Here is a 20,904-nt window from a genome sequence, read left to right on the forward strand (position 1 = left end):
TGGCTATTGGTTCTTGAGTTGGCCCCTCCCCTTAGGACCCTGGGAAGTTCACAACCACATAGATTAGGTTAACACCTGATGGGGTTTGGGCCTGGGGCTTAGCACCTAGTAAGGCTCACTGAATTACTCAAAGAAAACAAAGGCTATTTTGCTTATCAACACAGCATTTAATAAATGTTTATTGAATCGAAGTTTAAAAACAAGATAATATATGGCCCTCAGGGATCCTTATGTATGGATTAGTGGGCCCGGTTTCTATGGGAGTTTGATAACACTGCTTTAGACTAGCAATATGTAGGGGGTTGGATAAATGTAATTCTAGCCTGATACTCTGTTTCTGAGGAGAGAAGAGCAGCAAGCCTCACTGTCCCAATCTCTTACTCCTAGCCTAGCAGGAATCAGTTTTCCTCAGAGACAGGTGGGCAGAAGAGATTACAGTACTCATTCGTGCCTCCCTGCTGGCCACATCTAGACAAACTTTGTTGGACACATCATCTATTCAATAAACTCCAGTGGCTCTCTGTGATTTCTAGGAATACAAAATCCTCAACTGTTCAAAGTCATTTATAACCTGGCCCCCTCTTACCTTTCCCTATACCCTATACACCCCCACTTATTCTGACACTGGTCTCCTCATGGTTTCTTGAACAGAACACATCACTTGACTCAGTCTCCCATGCCTGGAATTCTCTCCCTCCTCATCTTTGCTAACTGGCTTCCCCGGCTTCCTTCAAATCCCAGATAAAATTCCATCTTCTACAAGAAGCCATGCCTGAGCTCCCTTAATGCTAGCACCTTCCCTTTGCTGATTATCCCCGATTCATATTGCATATGTCTTGCTTGTACACAGTTTGCACATTTTCTCTTCTATTAGACTACGAGCACTGCAAGAACAAGGACTTTTTACATTTTCCTTTGTATTCCCAGACCTTAGCACCAATCCCAGCTCATAGTAGATGCCTTCAGTACGTAGTAGCATTGCTATGATTGTAGTAGTAAGCTATACTTGTTGATTGTTGACTGACTGGGCAACATATACACACACATACACACTCTAAAAAGGCATCAACAGGCCATTTAAAAAGTACAGAGAAGGAAGTGGAGGTGGAGACACACACATGCAGGATAATATTGATACTACCATGTTAAACTTAGTATATGCTTTTAAAAATAAGTTGTATGTAATAGACTCATGGTTTCATATACAATGCCTTTCTCTGTCATCCATCCATGGAAATGCTCATGTTTGTTGCTGTTTGTCAAATCCCTACTGTAAAAAGGAAAATTAAAAAGTAGTAATGTCTGAGTAACAGCTATATTTTTGGGGGGTTTTTTAGTCAAGGACAATTTATTTAAAATTTCTGAATTGTAGTGTTCAGCCTAGGTCATAACAAAATGTAGATGTGGGAGAGAAACCTGAGTGACATTATATTCTAAAAACTATTTTATCTAAAGGATAATTAAAGGAAATGGAGATTTAGGGAAAACATAAAGACCATTTTTAGAGAGCTTCAAGCTTTGGGAAGGGTGCCATATTTAAGAATGATTTTCTTTATTCTAGGTAGGTCCAGAAACTAGAACTAGGACCAATGAATGAGTGGAAGTGAAAAGTAGACAAATCTTGTAATAAGTGAAATCAGCTGGATTGTGTAATTTTGTTGCTTCTCAACAACTTGGTAGCCGGAAGCAAAAATGGAATAAATCTAAGTGGAGAGAGAGAGAGAGAGAGAGAGAGAACTATCCTGGAAATCAGGACAATCTGGATTCAACTCCTACTTCAGAGGAATACTGGTTTATGAACCTGGACAAGATATTTAATTTCTCAATGTCCCCAGGCAACTTTATAATGCTATAGATTGTAGAACAGTTACTGATCTGCATTGCTAGAGTTTCCTCATTACTCCCATGAATTTACACCCCTACATCCATGAAATGACAGGTCAAGAGAAAAAAAAGGTTATTGAGTTAGGAGAATGCAAAGTCAGAAGGAAAATGAAGGGATTTTAGAATGTGGCTAGCAGAACTTCTGTTTTTCCTCTGAATCCCAGGTGTCTGGCACAAATGCTTCTTGAATGGAAGCTTCAAAAGGGAAAATTAATATCAAAAGGGCAAGAAGCAATGTGAGGAAGATGTGTGCTAAAGACTATTCCATAGCTTTGCCTTAATGTTGGCAAATTGTTTTTATGAGCCCCAGATTTATTTTTTAACACCATCTAGTTAGTTCCTGGACCCTGTAAGGAAATGTTTCAAAGACTTTGTGTTGCCTGGATTTGTATAATATTTTGATGTTATTGTCTTGTTCTAAAATGGGCACAGGAGCCAGCTTCATAGATTTGAAAGAAAGAATGGTGTAGTGGGAAAAGTATTCAGATTAGGAGTTAGAAAAATCTGGGCTTCAGTCTCGATGTTCTCAGTAAGTAGGAAGGGATTTCTAAGGTACTTCCTAGTCTAAAACCTTGTTCAGAGACTATGAAAGGGAAGGAAGTGGCCACTTAAAAATCCACTATGTAGAGAGGGCAGTCTTGGAGAAATAGGAAACCAACACAACAAAGTATTGTGTGTCTTAAGAGGGGAAGGGTGGAGAGATAGAGATCAACACTAGCTGTTCTGTGGTTGAAAAGAACAGAATCCTTGTAAGGAACTGTCAACTTGTAAATGTCTTTACTTCTTTTGGAGAGAGGTGTTGTCTTGTCAGAGTACCTGGCAGTCTAGAAGTAGATGAAGGCTATAAAAGGAATACAATTAGTGCGGAGCAGCAGGCCATCGTGTGTGTGTGTGTGTGTGTGTGTGTGTGTAACTTTTGAAGGAAAACATGTCATCTGACAGGTACTACATTTATACTCTGTCTAGAGTAAAGACTGGAGAAAGAGTGGAAACAGTATTCGGATTTGGAGTTAGAAAAATCTGGGCTTGAATCTCACAGATCTCACTAAGTAAAAGGGCAACTGTATTCTAAGGTGCTTCCCAGTCTAAAACCTTGTTCTAAAACAAACTGATCCTTACAAGGATCCAGCTTTTTTCAATCACGGAATAGATAGTGTTGATCTCTCTCTCCCACCCTTCCCGTCTTAAGACACACAAGGGCAGAGAGTCTGGTGAACTTTTGTAAAATATATATGTGTGCATAAAATATATATAGATATGTGTGTTTGTGTATATGTGTGTATATTTAAATCTCCATCTTTCTCTGTATCTCCACCCTTTCCAAGATACACAAGAGCAGGGGGTCTGATGTATTTCTAATATATATGTAAGTATACGTATGTGTAGACATGTATGTATGTTAACATGTCTGTATACACAGACATATACAAATATACAACACACATGTGTTTATGTGTATACATGTATGTATATACGTGTGTATGTATGAATATCTCTCTATTTCTCCACCTTTCCCTGCGCAAGGCACACAAGAACACGGAATATTTTACAATTCACCAGACCCCCGCTCCGCTCTTAGGTGACTCAAGAGTGGAAGCGCGGAGACATGCGCATTTACAAAATATACAGATGCACACAAATAGCATAACTACCTGGATCTAATCGGTGACCTTTGCAATCCTTGCATTATAGCTGATGCATTTAAGAACATTATTCTGGGAAGGGTCCCTAGGTTTCAGGCTTGTTCCAGGACACAAGAGCGGTGAAGGGCTGCCCACTCTGGGATCGCCGCCGCGCCAGGAGCGCAGAAAACTTCGCCCAGAGTCGCCCTCTGCCGTCTCCCCTCCCCCCCATCCCGCACGCGCCAGTCCAGCCCCGGGCCGGGAAGCCTGCCCCCACCCCCCACCGCGCGCTGGCTCTCTAAATGGGGGTCGCGGCGGGGGGAGGGGGAGGAGGTGCGCGGGCCGACGGGAGCCGAGGAGGACCGCTTCCTCCGCGGAATCTTTTCCCTCCCCTACCCCGCCCACCACCCCTCCTCCCCCGAGCCCCATCCCCGCCCCATCTCCCGGCCCAGGCCCGGCGGTGGGGGCCGCGGTCCCCTTCCGGGATGCGGGCGGAAGTTGGTGGAATTTGAATCTTCGGGGCCGTTGGTCGGGCTTCGGATTGGGGTTCCGGCCGCTGCTGGAGAAGGAGGAGGAAGGGCATTGAAAAACAAAGCATTGTGGCCGCCGGGTCCCGTGGAAGTCTCCCGGCCGCTCCGTCGGTGAGTGGCGAGAAAGGAGGCGGCCTTGGAGGGGCTCGGGGCGACCCGAAGGGTATTGTCTCGGTCCCGGCTCGGCTTCTCCGGGAGCCCCGATGCTGCTCAGCTCCAGGGACGCTGGGGGCGGGGAGTGGGTGCGAGTGTGTGTTGGAGGTGGGGGCGCTGAAGGGACCCCGCACGGATCTACCCCCTCCCCGGTGTGGAAGCCCAGCGTTTGGGGGATGAGACCCTGGGCATCGGGTGGGCACCCCGGGGTCGCTCTTTGTCCATCCGTCGTCCTGAACCCGGCCGTGCGTGCAATTTACACGGCGCGATTTCAACTTGCACGCTGTGGATTTACAACAATCCGATCTGGTCCTGAATCTTGCTGCTGTTAAGCGGGAGGTTAGTTGGAAACCCTGGCAAGGAGACGTGTGTGTGTGTGTGTGTGTGTGTGTGTGTGTGTGTGTAGTCGCTACCAGAAAGTTCTGAATGGAAGGCTTGGGGATGGCCCTACCTCAGCAACCCTTTCTTCTTTCTTCTTCCTCTCGTTCCTCTCGTTGTTTGGAATAGCTTCTTTCTGGGTGAAAAATCCCTGAGTTGCAGGTCTGGGGGTAGGGTGGCAGGGAAGTATCTATTCTTTAAAATTTAGACTTGAAATCCGAGTATCTTTTGGTAAAACAGAATCCCATTTTTTTTTTATACATTAACATTTTTCCTTACCGCAAAAAATCCGACACCTTTGCTCATTTAAATTCCAGGACTGTGCCTTTGGGCAGAAATGAGATCTGCCCCAAGTTTCTGAGGTCTTTGTTGCTTGATAACAATGGGACAAAACATACACAACCACAGCCCTGCCTTTTCCCCTTCTGTCCTTTTACTGAAATCAGGAATTGTAGTCATTAAGTTTTACACACACGCACACACGCACGCACACACGCCCCCATATTAACTTGTCCAGAATTAAATTCTTTTTATCATGTTTGACTATCCTGAATCCTCAGAACTATAGCTTGTTACAAAAGACATACCCTTTTTATTAGCTCAACCATAAATTACACTTTAAAGATTGCACATCTTACAGCAATGGAAAACTGCCAAGTGAATGTTAAGTCGCTTTATCAGGGCAGTACTTTTAGGTTCAATGTAGTATCTAGCACATTGTGGACATTATAGCATTAATTACTGCAAACTTAACCGATAATGTTAATTATCTAGCAAAAAAAGGTACCTTCCCTCTCATCTTACTGGGTGTTCAAGGTTCATACCAACCTCAGCATTAGCCATAAGGACATATTAAAATGGTAGTTTTTCCTGTTCATTTAGTTTTGGTGCTTTCCAAAGGTTTATTGTAAGCAAATTTTTGGTTGTTTTTGGATTGGACCTGTGATTTTGTTGGTTATAAGAAAAGCCCAGGGAGCAAACTCCATGGATGAATGCTGATCAGTACCTACCTGGGACACTAAGAAGTTTAATAGTTTTCCTGGGCACCTAACCTATAAGGGTCAGAGGCTGGACTTGAACATGGATCTTACTTCCAGGTTCTATCCACTAAAACACAATACCACTCATAAGAAAGCTTGCCGGTACCAATTTCACTAAGGACTGGACAGAGCCCACCACTTCAGTATTTCTCAACCGTTGGAAATGCTTTCCTTGAGTGCCACCCTAATTTGGATGAGTGAGCTAGAAATAGAAAGCTTCGTATTCCCAATACATTTTGATGATTATAGGTACGATCTTAACACTGGTTGTTACCCTCCTCCCTTTGTCTGGAAGGCATTCATCACTCCTCACCTCTGCTCAGAAAAGCCCTAATTTACTTCTACGTAAAACTTAATTTACAGTGAAGCCCCTCCTAATCACTTTCAATTCCCCACCAAATTAACTTATATTTATTTTGCATATATTTTTTACATGCTAAGTATACATGTTGTCTTCCCCCATAGAATGAAAACTCCTTGAGGCTCAGGTTTTCGAATCTGTGTCCCCTCTATTTATTGTGTCTGTCACAATGCAAACAATTAAAAGCTTATGCGCCATATGGGATTTGGAGCTGGAAAGTCTCTTGGTGATGGTCTATTCAGCCCCCTTTTTATAGAATCACTGAAGCTCAGAGAGATGAATTTATTTTGCCAAGGTTACAAAGTTAGCAAATGGGAGAACCAGGATTTCAATTTGGGTCTTTTGAAGTCCAGTCTGGTGCTTTTTCCTCTATACTATTCTGTTTCTACATGCTCATCGGTAGAGGCAATATTGTATATGGAAAAGATACTCATTCCTTTAGTAAATACTTATTACAGTCGCTGTGCAGGTATGCTAGGCTAGGCTTTTTTTTTTACTTCAGTGTACAAAATTAAGATAAGATATTGTCCTGGATCTCCTAGGGCTTACTGCTTAATAGAAATACAATACCAACGGAAAACATGATAGACAGTGTTACTTGAGAAGTGCATTAAGAAGTTGCAAAACAAATTGCTATACAAGATTTGAAAGGGAAGTGAGGAGAGATTAGGGAAGGAATTGTAGATGGAGTATTTGGCATTTGGTTTGGGATTTTTAAAAATTGGGTAAGAATTCAGTGGAAGAAGGTGAATTCTTGGTTTAGGAAATCCTGTGAATAAAGTCAGAGTGTAAGGAGAATGCATAGTACATTTAGAGGCCAGGGGTTAGGGTTATAACATTAGAGCTGGAAGTGATCTCAGAGATGGTCACCTAGTCCACTCCTTATATTTTACACACTGGGAAGAGGAGATGAGCCCAGGAAGACTGTGACTTGCTTCTCTTACTTTAGAACCAGTGCCCTTTATACTATACCATAGTGTATCTTTTAGTTCAATTTGTCTGGAGCAAAGAGTGCTTAGAGGGGAGTAATATGAAATAAGGCTGTCAAATTATAGAGTTGTACCAAATTGTGAAGGATAGTCATTGCCAGGCAGAATCTCTAGCTTATTGCAAGCCACTGGAGTTTTTGTTTTATTTTGTTTTTGGCAAAAGAGCAACATGACCTGGTTGATCTATACGAAGGGGCAGCTAGGTGGCCAGTGCCTGAAGTCACGAAGGCCTGAGTTCAAATGGCCCCAGACACTTACTAGCTGTGGGACCCTGGGCATATAACCCTGTTTGCCTCAGTTTCCACATCTGTAAAATGAGCTGGAAAAGGAAATGGCAAACCACTCCAGTATCTTTGTCAAGAAAACCCCAAATGGACCCACAAAGAGTCAGGATTGAAATGACTGAACGACAACAAATCTATAAGAAAGTTGATTGTAGCAGTACTATGATCTAGTACGATGAGGGGGGCAGAGTAGAAGCAGAAAGCAGTTTATTTTGATAGTCTTGGTGGGTGGTAATGACCTGACTTTGGATTGTGTGAGTTGGAAGAGATGTGAAATGGAATTCACAAGATTTGGTTATTGATTGGATATGGGAAGTGAATAAGAAGGATAGATAAAAAGTTACTGAGGGTTACAAAAATGAGACAGAGGCTGAAGGTTTTTGCCACAGTGTCAAAAGGAAGAGCCTGTTTAGTGAGCAAAAAGAAAAAAATTTGATATGTTTAGTTCGTGCCAGTGAGATATTCAAGTAGAGGTGTCTTGTAAACAACTGGTGGAGTGCTACTGGTTTTCAGGAGAACTGTTAGGTAGAAGAATAAATTTGATCATCTGCATACAAGTAGTGGTTGAAGCTGTGAGTAAATGTGTGGGTCAGAAGACCACTGACTCAAGTTAAAAAAAAAGAGGTTTCTCAAGTTAGGAAAAACAGAAGCTTTATTTGATCAAGTCTTGAGAGAGTTGAGCATCTCTCTCACTACCAGAGTGGACTAGCAGTGATGAGGGAGGCTGGAGGGGGGTGGGGTGGGTAGAGAAGGCAAGCAGGGCGATCTATACCCTTGTACAAACAATTCTAAGAAATCTCACCCCCAGAGGCTGGACCCCACATCTGCATTGGTGGGAAACAAGTGGCCTCACAATCTAACCAGGAATAAAGAAATAAGTTTTTACCCAATATAAGCGCAGAAACTACAGAATTACCTTACAGGGGGAAATAGGTGAGGGGTGGGGGAGAAGGGAATACCATCTGATTTCCCTGAAATCATATGATTTACAGGAAAACGAAACTTAGGCCTGGTGAGGTTCACATCCTAACTAAATTTTTAAGTACTATCTCTATTTTGAATATTGACTTGCCTGAGTTATTCATAGGGAAGCTTTCATAATCTTGTATTCCACTCACAGCTGAGTAACATCTATAAAGCTAAAGAAGGAGGGGGAGAAAGGCATTCCTAAAAGCTAAATAATCAGATTCCCACAGACTCAAATTCATCCCATTTCCCTTTTCTCTAAAATATTGATTCTCAAACATTTTAGATATAAATACATACATACACACACATATATATATCTCTATACCCTGTGAAGCCTCACACTTTATTCTCTCACTGCCTCACACATGAACAAGGTTGCCTAGGGAGGGAGGGAAGATCAACAAGAGACATCAAGAAACTTGGAGAATATCCATATTAAAAGGTCGGCAAGAGTGTGAGCAAATGAAGAGAATTCATTCATCATTTGAGCTAAAATAGCCTAGTTGTTTTCTGTACATGACATTCCATATTTCTCTTGCCTTTGCGCAGGTTGTCGCCCCATGCACTCCTCCCGAACCTTGGCTTCTCAGGAGTCCCAGTGTCCCTCAGCGCCCAGCTCAGGTGCAGCTTCCTGCACAAGGTGTTTGCTGAACTCCACCGTTGTCATTAGGGTCCTACTCCCTCATGCAGTTACTTTGTATATACTCTGTTACTTATCTGTGTACATGTTGTAGATTTCTTTCCATATCTTATCTCCTTGAGAGCAGATCCTGTGTTGTCTTTGGATCTTCTTTGTATTCAGTAGATGATGAACAAGTGTTGCTGTTATCTCTGAATAATAGGAAGGAAAGGATTTCTAGTTAACAAGAAATGGTCAGCAGTGTCACATAGCACATCATAGGATCCTACAGATCCAGAGCCAGAAGGGACGTTAGAAGTCATTTCATTCAGCCTCTTCATTTTCCAGATGATGAAACTGAGATACAGAGAGGTTAAGTGACAGAAGAAATCATGAAATGATTAAATACTGAAAAAAAAAACCCATCAGATTTGGTAATTAGGTCATTTTAGAGTAGTTGTAATAGGGTATGGCAAGAAGCTAGTTACAAGAGGTTGAGGAAGAAGTGGATGATAGAACAAATTTTTTTTTATCTTACTTTTTTCCAAGTATATGTAAAAACAATTTTTACATTTTAAAATTTTTTTTATTTCCAAATTCTCCCCCTCCATCTTCTTCTTCCTCCTCGAGAAGGCAAGCAATCTGATATAAATTGTGCATATGCCGTGCGTGATGCAAAGCATATTTCCATATTAGCCATAGTACAAAAGAAAACAACAAGGCCAAAGAAACCTCAAGAAAAATAAAGTTTAAAAAAGTATGCTTCAGTTTGTATTCAGACTCCATCAGTTCTTTCTCTGGGGGTGGATAGCATTTTCCATCATAAGTCCTTCTGAATTGTCTTGGATCATTGTGTTTCTGAGAATAGCTAAGTCATTCACAGTTGTTCATTGTACAACGTTGCTATTACTGTGTATACTGTTTTCCTGGTTCTTCTCACTTTACTTTGCATCAGTTCATGTAAGTCTTTCCAGGTTCTTCTGAAACCATCCTGATTGTCATTTCTTTCATATTTTATTATTTAATATTTTTAATTTTCAACATTGATTTCCACAAGATTTTGAATTACGAATTTTCTCCCCATTTCTACCCACCCCCCACTCCAAGATGGCATATATTCTGATTGCCCCATTCTCCAGTTAGCCCTCTCTTCTGTCACCCCACTCCCCACCCCCCACAGTCACCTTTCCCTTTATTTTCTTGTAGGACAAGATAGATTTCTATACCCCATTGCCTGTATATCTTATTTTCCAGTTGTATGCAAAAACAACTTTTTTTTTTTGAGTGTCTGCTTTTAGAACTTTGAGTTCCAAATTCTCTTCCTTCTTCCCTCCCTAAGTAGGCAAGCAATTCAACATAGGCCACACATGTATTATTATGCAAAACACTTCCACAAAAATCATGTTGTGAAAGACTAACTATATTTCCCTCCATCCTGTCCTGTCCCCCTTTATTCAGTTTTCTCCCTTGACTCTGTCCCTTTTCAAAAGTGTTTGTGTTTGATTACCTCATACCCCCATCTGCCCTCCCTTCTATCATCCCCCCTTTTTTATCCCCTTCCCCCTACTTTTCTGTGGGGTAAGATACCCAATTGAGTGTATGTGGTATTCCCTCCTCAAGTCAAATCTGATGAGAGCAAGATTCATTCATTCCCCCTTACCTGCCCCCTCTTCCCTTCCAACAGAACTGCTTTTTCTTGCCACTTTTACGTGAGATAATTTACCCCATTCTATTTCCCGTTCTCCCTCTCTCAATATATTCCTCTCCCCTTAATTTTATTTTATTTTTTAGGTATCATCCCTTCATATTCAACTCACCCTGTGCCCTCTGTCTATACGTATATTCCCTTCAGGTACCCTAATACTGAGGTCTCATGAATTATACACATCATCTTTCCATTTAGGAATGTAAACAAAGCAGTTCAACTTTAGTAAGTCCTTTATGATGTCCCTTTCTTGTTTACCTTTTCATGCTTCTCTTGATTCTTGTGTTTGAAAGTCAAATTGTCTATTCAGCTCTGGTCTTTTCACTGAGAAAGCTTGAAAGTCCTCTCTTTTATTGAAAATCCATATTTTGCCTTGGAGCATGATACTCAGTTTTGCTGAGTAGGTGATTCTTGGTTTTAATCCTAGCTCCATTGACCTCTGGAATATCATATTCCAAGCCCTTTGATCCCTTAATGTAGAAGCTGCTAGATCTTGTGTTATCCTGATTGTGTTTCCACAATACTTAAGTTGTTTCTTTCTGGCTACTTGCAGTATTTTCTCCTTGACCTAGGAACTCTGCAATTTGGCTACAATATTCCTAGAAGTTTTCTTTTGGGGATCTTTTTCAAGAGGTGTTCTGTGCATTGTTTCAATTTCTATTTTACCCTCTAGTTCTAGAATATCAGGGCAGTTTTCCTTGATAATTTCTTGAAAGATGATATCTAGGCTCTTTTTTTGATCATGGCTTTCAGGTAGTCCAGTAATTCTTAAATTATCTCTCCTGGATTTATTCTCCATGTCAGTGGTTTTTCCAATGAGATATTTCATATTGCCTTCCATTTTTTCATTCCTTTGGTTCTATTTTATAATTTCTTGATTTCTCATCAAGTCACTAGCTTTCACTTGCTCCAGTCTAATTTTTAAGGTAGTATTTTCTTCAGTGGTCTTTTGGACCTTCTTTTCCATTTGGCTAATTCTGCCTTTCAAGGCGTTCTCCTCATTGGCTTTTTGGAGCTCTTTTGCCATTTGGGTTAGTCTATTTTTTTAAGGCGTTATTTTCTTCAGTATTTTTTGGGTTTCCTTTAGCAAGTTGTCGACTTGTTTTTCATGATTTTCTTGCATCACTCTCATTTTTCTTCCCAATTTTTCCTCTAGTTCTCTTACTTGCTTTTCCAAATCCTTTTTGAGCTCTTCCATGGCCTGAGACCAATTCAGATTTTTCTTGGAGGCTTTTGATGTAGGCTCTTTGACTTTATTGACTTCTTCTGGCTGTATGTTTTGATCTTCTGTGTCACCAAAAAAAGATTCAATAGTCTGTGTCCTTTTTCACTGCCTGGCCATGTTCCCAGCCAACTACTTGACCCTTGAGCTTTTTGTCAGGGTATGGCTGCTTGTAGAGTAGAGAGTACTTTGTCCCAAACTTTGAGGGTTGCACTGCTATTTTCAGAGCTACTTCTACTCCACCGTCACCACAAGCTCTGCCACACCAGTGCTCCTCCTCCCCCAAGAACCACCAACGAGGACTGCGACCCAGATCCAAGCAGGGCAAAGCAAGAGAACCCTGCCTCTGCACCAGCAAAGTGCTCCCTGCACTCCTGCTGTGATCTACTGCTTGATTCCTCCCAGCAGGTGGTCCTGGGGCCAGAAGCAACTTACAGCTGGAGCTCTGGAAACAGCCACAGGAGCTTCCTGCTGCTTCTGCTGCAGCTGTGCCACCTTCGCTGCCCCCAGGACTGGGGCCAGACCACTTACCCAGATCCAGCGGTTTTTCCCAGTAACCTGCTGCATGGTCTTTCGTGTTTATGGGTTGAGAAGTCTGGTAACTGCCACAGCTCAGTGATTCAGGGCCCTAAGGCCTGCGCCACCTGACTCCCTATCTGGTTGGTCCTGGTGCGGCCCATGCTGGACTGCACTCTGCTCCCAGCACCGTGCGATAGACCCTTCCCAGCGACCATCCAGGCTGTCCTGGGCTAGAGACCTGCTTCCCTCTGGTATTTCATGGGTTCCGCAGCTCTAGAACTTGTTCAGAGCCATTTTTTACAGGTGTTTGGAGGGATTTGGGGGAGAGCTTAAGTGAGTCCCTGCTTTCCAGCTGCCATCTTGGCTCTGCCCCCTCAAAAATTCTGCTTGTCATTTCTTATAGCACAGTAGTTTTCCATCACAATCATATACCACAACTTGTTTAGCCCTTCCCCATTTTATGGTCATTCCCTCAATTTACAATTCTTTGCCACCATAAAAAAAATGCTGACATAAATATTTTTGTACATGTAGGTCATTTCCCCCCCTTTTTAATCTCTCTGAGATATAGACCTAGTAGTGATATTTCTGAGTCAAAGGGTCTGCACAGCAGAACACAATTCTTGATAATCTATAAGTATATATTACATTGTTCTAGACATCAAGTTAAGAGACACAAATACAAAGAATAAATAAAACAATCCCTACTTCAAAGGAACCTGAATTTCCTTATTTCTCTTCTAGTCATTCAGGTTCACAACTTTCATCATCCTTAACTCATCTTTTTTGTTCACCCTATGTAAGGTAGCAGAGCTGTCCTGCCCTGATTTTGCCAGTTATAGAGTGGCAGACTGTCCTGAGGGATGGTCTCACCTCCAACAGAATACCGAGATACCAGTGAAAGAGGGGAAGTCCATACCAGCAGGGAAGTAAATAGATTTTGTTGGAGGGAGCTTATTCACAAAGGTCAGTCCTAGGTAGCAAGAGGTTGGTGGTAGATTTCCACAGCACCATTAGGCCAGGCCAGGTATTATATAGAAACAAAACAAAGAAGATGAAGTGCCAGGGGTGGCCTGTGGTCAAATGCAAGTTTTCCCATGTGATAGAACATCTTTTGCTGTTCAGTTAGTTTATATTAACTGTTGAGTCGTAGGTCACGTTCTCACACTCTGGCTCCTACCATGTATCCCACATGCCTATTTAGTTGTCAAATCTTGTCATTTATTTCTCTACAATGTCTCATGCATATGACCCTTTTTTGTTGAGCTCTCAGCCTAATTCAACCCTCCATGGCCTTTTGATTAGATTATTTCCGTAGCCTTATAATTAGTCTCTCTATCCCAAGGCTTTCCTCGTTCCTATCCATCCTTCCTATGCCTGCCAAGTAATTTTTCTGATGTGCAAATCTAGTCATATTATTCCCCCAGTAGCTTCTTTTTGTATCCAGGATCAAAAATAAAGTCCTTTGGTATTTGACATTTAAAAGGATGGGAATTTAAAAATACCTTGAAGGACCAAGCTGAGTTAATTGATACCATGCATTTTTTTTGAAATTTTGTTTATATGGCAAAGAAAATAGAGATAGTAGGATGAAATTTTTTATTTCAAAATAAAATTTTTGTGTCATTTGACACCTGATCCTTCTAGAGTTAAAAGTTCTTTACAGTTTCTCCCCTTCTTACCTTTCTGGTCATCTTTGTGACCCTTTACAAACTACTTGCTATTCCTCAGATCTGCCATTCTATCTGCCATCTCCCTGCCTTCTTATCCAGGTCTGGAATGTTCACTTTCCCAGCCTTCATGTCCCTTCCTTTAATTCTAAGTTCAATTGCTACCTCCAGGAAGCCTTTCCTGGTCCTCTTACCTGCTACTACCATCCCCTCCAAGGTTCCATCTACTTTGTATTTATCTTGTATGTTCTGGTTCGTATATATTGTCTTCCTTGTTAGCTTGTAAATTTCCTAAAAACAAGGACAGTTTTTCCTTTTCTTTGTATCACCAGCTCTTAGCACAATGCCTGGCATATACTAAGCACTTAATGAATACCTCTGATGCCTCTTGGTTGATTCTGTTTGATTTGACAAGTTTTCATACACACGCACGCACACACACACACACGGTATTTTTAAAAGAAATATAAGACAGTTAAATAGAAGAATGTTAAGTGGGAGAGGACGTTAGCAATTGGAAGGATTAGGAAATGCTTCATGTAGAAAGTGGTGCTTGACCTATGTTTTGAAGGAAGACCAGGATCTGTGAGGCAGAGAGGAGGAAGAGGTGAAGCAGTGTATTCCAGGCATGGGAACAGCCAATACAAAAGCATAATAGGAGAAACTAGTGTGATATGAGAGGAAAAGAAAAGGCTTGGTGAGCTATGTTGAGCTACAGGGTAGGAAATTTCAATGTGAAATTAACTTGGACAGATAAGTTTGGACCATATTGTAAGGGTCCTTAAAACCTAAAGAGAAGGGACTTTCAGGTCACATGAGCAACAAAATGGTGAACTAGACATTTTCTACAATCCTTACAACCTTTTAAACCTCTCCAAAACAGGAATTATCTGTCAAAAATAAAGCAATTTCAGCTGTCTCCAAGGTCTAGGACAGGGCTGTCCAACCTTGGGTTTTTATTGAAACAATAGATAATATATTTTGATTTACCATTTTAGTGAGAGCTCTGCGGTAGCTTGGCTTCTTTACTAAAGCATTCATGTAAATTTCTATGCTTGTAGGTGGGCTGCATAAATCACACTGCAGGCTGCATTTGGACAGCCCTGGTCTATGACAACCAGAATCAAAAGGTTAAAAATAACTGCACCAAACCCAGGAACTAATGCTCACTGACTTTGAGCACACTCACTACCCATTCCTCTCTCTCCCTCTTTCTAGTGCCATAGAGCTCCTGGCTCTAGACTGCAGAAGAAAGTTTGTTCAGGCCTTAACAGTCAGCTTGTCAAGCCTGCCCAAGGCTGTAACCTGGAAGCACTAGCACTACAAAGCAGTGACCTATTGGTGCTGGGAAAAACAGATTCTGAATTGGTGATGACAGAGCATAGAACTGAGGAACAGAAGGATTAAGACAGGTCATCAGGACAGTAGAGAGAGAGTATGTATGAGTGTGAGTGTGTGTGAGAGTGAGTGTGTTTTTTGAGGGAGAGTGGCAGTGCTGTACAGTACTCTACCAAGCCTGAGGGGAGGAGCACTCAGTTGGAACAGAGACCTATGCTGGTGAACTGAATTGCCCAGTGTGGAAGGAGGCTGAGAGGCTTTGAAATCCAGGCTCCAAGGAAACCACAGTCTGGGGGGAGGGAGTCAGGAAATGAGTGATAAGGATAATAAAAGGGAAAAAAAAACCCTCAGATACTAAAGATTTCAAGAAAAGGAAAATTCAAATACTTTGAACATAAAGAGATAAGTCATCAGGAAAACCATTAACAACAGAAGGAAATATGAGGTCTCCAGATCTGATAAACGAGTCCAGACATTTATGAATAAATACTATAATAATACAAAATAAAGGAAAATGATCTAATACTTGATGAGACAGGGGAGCTTGTGAAATTTGAGAAGAACATGGAACCACAACATGTTTTATTCCTAAGTCATTTAAAAAAGAAATGAGACTCATAGGAGCAGAATTTATGTCCTGCACAGCAGAAATAATGAGTAGAATAGAAGAGAACTTGAACCTGCAACGGCAAACCTCACCAAAAAAATAAATGGGAGAACAATGAGTGGGAATGCAAATACATGGCCGTGAAGGACTACCTAGAAGAAGAGAAGCAAAAACCAATTATATTAAAAGAAAACATGCTCACTATGCAATAATGAACTCAGTAGGCTGCACAGAGACTACCTAACGGTCACAGGTTTCCCAGAAGAATATTCCAGGAGAAAAACCTTAACACCGTAATGAAGGAAATAATAGAAGAGAGTTGCCCAGATCTTCTAAACAAAAATGAATTCACAAATTGCCACCAGAAAGAAAAGGAAGGCTGCAAACTATAAGACACATAGTAGTCAAATTTAACAATTCTTTTCAGAAACAAATTCTTCAAGCCTTTAGGAGAAAGACCTTCAATTACAAAAGAAAGGACATTGTAATAATGTAAGGTGGCATGCCCACTTGGAAAAGGAGGGGGCGGGGTGAGGAATGGAACAATGGGTTGGAAAAAACCAGGAGGTCCAGGATGTAGCCCAGGGTGACTTGTCTTGCAAATCTGAGCTGACCCATATAGGACCAAAGATGGACATTCAATAATAAAGAAGAGTTTGAAACATTTTTAGAGAAATGAAGAGATTCTTTGCCTCTCGAACACCCCACAGTACAGAAATGCAGGAAGAGTGAATAAATGCAGTGGGCAAAGGCAACAACAGAGTACAGAAGGAGACAGTGACGATGGCAGTGTGGTAGAAGTAACAATGAAGAGGCAAACTAGATATTATAGACAGAACCTGACACTACCCTGCCTTCAGCCAAATTAGTGCTTTTTTGTGGAACTATATTACAGTATTCGAAGGTACATAAAGGGGGAAAGGAGTGAGTGATACACCAAGGTCAAATCAAGGGCTAACAATGAAGGGAAGGTGGTCTCTGTGGTCTCAGAAAGAGGTAAGGAAAAAGAGGGAAAAATGAAAAGGGGTGGAGAGGAAGGAGGCTTTACATTGGAAGTGGTAGGAGGTTCCACTGATGAATGATTCCATGGGTGAAGAGAGATAGTCATGGAGATGAGGACCTTATACTGGATGAGGCCTAAGGAATTTGGTGCTTGAAAAGTCTCCTTGTCCTGGGAAGGGAAGATTTGGAAATTGCAAGCAACTGGCACCTGAAGAAGTAGGAGAACATTGGCACAGGGAGAAGATTTCCAAGTAGATGTGTGAAAAAAGGTCTAAAAGAGAGGGTATACATCATTGGTGGGCTGCATAATCAGGGACATAGTTGGGAAGCAACCCCACCAAGGACCCATGTCTTCTGACACCTGCAATAAATAATTGGCATTGTTTTGGAAGTGAGGCACAATGGAAGAGGGGCAAGTCCTATAAGGTAGTGGCAGAAAGCATCTAGAGGTGAGAGGCTAAATAGATGCCTTTTTGCAAGCTTTGAAGATAGAGAAAAAGAGAGATGAAGAAGACAGAGAAAAGAGAACAGGTAGTTATAGGAGTCATGAATCAGAAGGCTCTAAACAGGAAGAAAAGATGAATAATGGAGAGTGAGAGAAGTCTGTTTTTGAAAGGGTTGCAAAGAAATGAAATTTTAAAACTAGGAAGCAGGATTAGCTGAAGGGAGAGATATGGAAAGGGGAATCTTCTGACGAACAGAAGAATAAAGGAGGTAGAAGAAAAACTGTATGAAAGCAGGAGAGAAAAAGGAACTAATAAACAAAACCATGAAAGGAAAGAGGTATTAAATGGGAAGCAGGGATCAGAGATGAGGAGAAGAAAGACAGTGGGAACAGGGCCACTTAAAGCAAAGTTAATTGAGGGAACATGATGCTGTTTTTGTGTACATGGCAATTTGAAGCTGAAAAACTTTGGCACAGACAACATTAATGCATCTAAGATGATAAGAGAATCAGTTGAATGGGAAAAAATATTTGTATCAGGATATATAAACAATAAATATATTTAAGACTAATAACCATTCCCCAGTAGATAAGTGGTCAAAGTATATGAATAAAAGTTCTCAAAAGAACTGCAAAATATTTACAACCACATGAAAAAATGATCTTGGATCACCTGTTATAAGAGAAATGCAAATCAAAACACCCTGCAAATCGACAAAAATGACCAAAAAATGATAGTAGTCAACATTGGATTGTGGAACAATAGGCACACTAATACATTGTTGGTGGAGCTGTGAAATGGTACAACCATTTTGGAAAGCAATTTGGAATTATGCAAATAAGGTGACTAAAATTTCTGTACTCTTTGAACTAGACATTCCATTATTGGGCTTATACCCCAAGGAAGTGATTGATAAGAAAAAAGTCCCCATATATTCCAAAATATTTATAGCAACACTTTTTGTGATAGCTAAGAATTGGAAACAAAGAAGATGCCCATCAATTGGAGAACAAATCACATGAATGTAATGGAATATTACTGTGCTATAAGAAGTAATGTGTATGATGAATACATCCATCCTCTTGGATGGAAAGATCTCTACAAACTGATTCAGTTTGAAGTAAGCAGGGCCAAGACAATGTACACAGCAACTACAACAATATAAATAGAATGACACACCAGTAAAAGCAAAAGTAAATGTAACAAAGTTTAAAAGATCAAGTGGGGCTCAAATGAAGACATAGGAAAAGACACCTCCAGCCCACCCCCCAATGGAAGTGGGAGGTCCATATGTTACACATTGTACATGCTTTTGGACTTTTTCAGTGTATCAGTCAATTATGCTGACTTCTTTCCCTGTGTCATACAGGGTGATTCTCAGGGATGGGGAGGGATACATGGCATACTATGGTGATGTAAACAGAAAATACTAATTAAAACTTCTTAATATTAAAAAAAAGGTATAGAAGAAGTGATAGTAGTATTCATTGAGTAGAGGAATGACATGGGCAGTCTTCATTTGTACGGATGATGGATTGGAGAGGGAAGAAACTATGAAAGAAAGAGTAATGAGGTGGCTTTGAGGAGAGAGAAAGGGGTCAGATGAAAGAGATAGGTATGTTGAGGGAAATAGATGGAGTTGCCTAACATGAATTAATAATGTATTGGGCCAGTGTAGTTCTGAGTTCCTCCAGCTCCATTCAAAAGTACTATTAACTGGAGCTCAGGAGGCAGTGGGAGTAATCCAGGGTTGTTTTTAACAAGGGGTTTGAGAGCAGATGATAGTGTAGAGGTGAACTGGTCAACGATAAGGTTAAAATGGGGAAGGGGGCAAAGTGAAGTCAGAGCAGAAAGTCCTGAGGAGTAGAGGAATTAGAGGTCTTGATGTGGGTATGGATTTTGGAGGGTGAGAATTAGGGAGAGATCAGATGATAGAAGGTTATAGTTAGAGGAATACTAGACTTTTTTATTAAGAAAGTTCATTGTGACCATCCGCAATCAGTAGCTGAAGTACAGTGAAACAGTCCACAATGGGATTTAAAGAGATGGAAGACTTGGGATGATATATTAGGGAGTTCGATAAAACTTCAACAGGGATACTGAAGTCCCCTAGAATACTGGCAGGAGTTGGGAAAGAGAGGAAGATAGTGAACTAGGTGCTGAACTCCATGAGAAAGGAAGGAGAATGATCTTGCAGTCAGTGCACACTAGGCATTGTGGTTTGAATTGGTTGGACAATTTTATTAGAATTAACTTCAGTGCAGGAGAAGTCCCTGAGTGATGGTGGCAAAGGGATAGGCTGGAAGTGAGAATGGGGAGCACAAAGTATTCCAACACCCTTTGCAGAACCAATGTGTGCCTGTGTGTGTGGGGGTAGCGGGGAATGAGTAAAGGTAGAGGCCATGCTGGAGAGGATGGCCAGGGATGGGATCTAGTGTGTATTGTGGGGAGATCTAGGTCTCAATGAGAGCAAGAAGATGGAAGAGGAGGGAGTGTGAGAGAAAGACCATTACAAAATAATTTTCCTATTTATAGGTCTGCTCATTTCCTTCTCCAATTAAAAGCTTTGCTGGCTCCTGATTTCATATGTGATAAAATAGGCTTAGCTTGACATTTAAGGTCCTTCATAAGCTTTCTAAGCATGGTACTTAGAGTCAGGAGAGACTTGGATTTGAATCCCCACCTCTTTGACACTTGTTTGAAGACAAATGACTTAATCTCTAGAGGTCTTATCTGTATAACAGTTGTTGAAGGATCAAATGAAATAATGTATGTAAAGTGCTTCCTAAACCTGAAATTTGTATGTAAACTTCATCTATTATTATTCCTCTGTTATGCCCTCTACTTTCCAGCCAGACTACTAATTTAATTTTATACTCTTTTACATTTGTGTATTCATGCAAACTTTCCTTCGTACCTGAAGTGTTATCCCACTCTACTTGCTGAATTTCCTTCAGGGTCTGAGCTCAGGCGCCATCTCTTCCATGAAGTCTCTCTGGGATCCACTAGATGTGATCTATCCCCTCTCAAAACTCTCTTTTCTCTCTGTTTAATCTTTGCTGTATGTTTACCACACTTCAACTTTTAAAATAATTACTCGTACAAGTCTTACCCTATGTCACAGTAATCTGCTTGAGGGTAGAGACTCTTTTATTCATTTATTATCTCTTTTATTTCCAGTTCTTGAAGTTTAGTATTCAAGGGGTTGAGAAATGGGCTTACACAGCTTTTCTTTTCTTTCTTTTTTGTTTTACAGAATTTGGCTGTGAACTGTATTTAGGATGACAGCTTGAGGCGATGATAGGCTAAGCTAATACTTTTTTAAAATACATTTTCTTTTACTTTAGTTAACAAATCTATTTTCTCAATCACCACCATTGGGACAACAACAACAACAACAATGTTCTTGTAACAAACGTGCGAAATGTTTCTGTTGTGGCCGTAATCAAGAAAACGCACGCGTCTCCTTTCGTACCCAGCGTGCCTTATCATTGGCCCTCTGGCAGGATGGCTGGTCACTGCGTTGATCAGAATTCAGTAGTCTCCTCAACTGGTTTGTGTGTGGA

The 20,904-nt window shown here is 41.1% G+C and overlaps 1 protein-coding gene across 2 annotated transcripts in view; it reads left to right on the forward strand.

Moving 5' to 3' along the window:
* The first annotated feature begins 3,988 nt into the window (after positions 1 to 3,988).
* Positions 3,989 to 20,904, forward strand: part of G2E3 (G2/M-phase specific E3 ubiquitin protein ligase) — an 84,789-nt gene continuing 67,873 nt past the window's right edge. Inside the window, exon 1 of one of the 2 annotated variants that reach the window (XM_036736369.1) lies at positions 3,989 to 4,147. The gene's annotated coding sequence lies outside the window, so the exon portion shown is untranslated. Of the gene's footprint in view, positions 4,148 to 4,470; positions 4,529 to 20,904 lie in introns of those variants that run through there. The other variant, XM_036736370.1, reaches the window with a different exon arrangement.

The sequence above is a fragment of the Trichosurus vulpecula genome, chromosome 8 (assembly GCF_011100635.1).
Source record: "Trichosurus vulpecula isolate mTriVul1 chromosome 8, mTriVul1.pri, whole genome shotgun sequence".
In the NCBI taxonomy this organism is placed as follows: Eukaryota; Metazoa; Chordata; class Mammalia; order Diprotodontia; family Phalangeridae; genus Trichosurus; species Trichosurus vulpecula.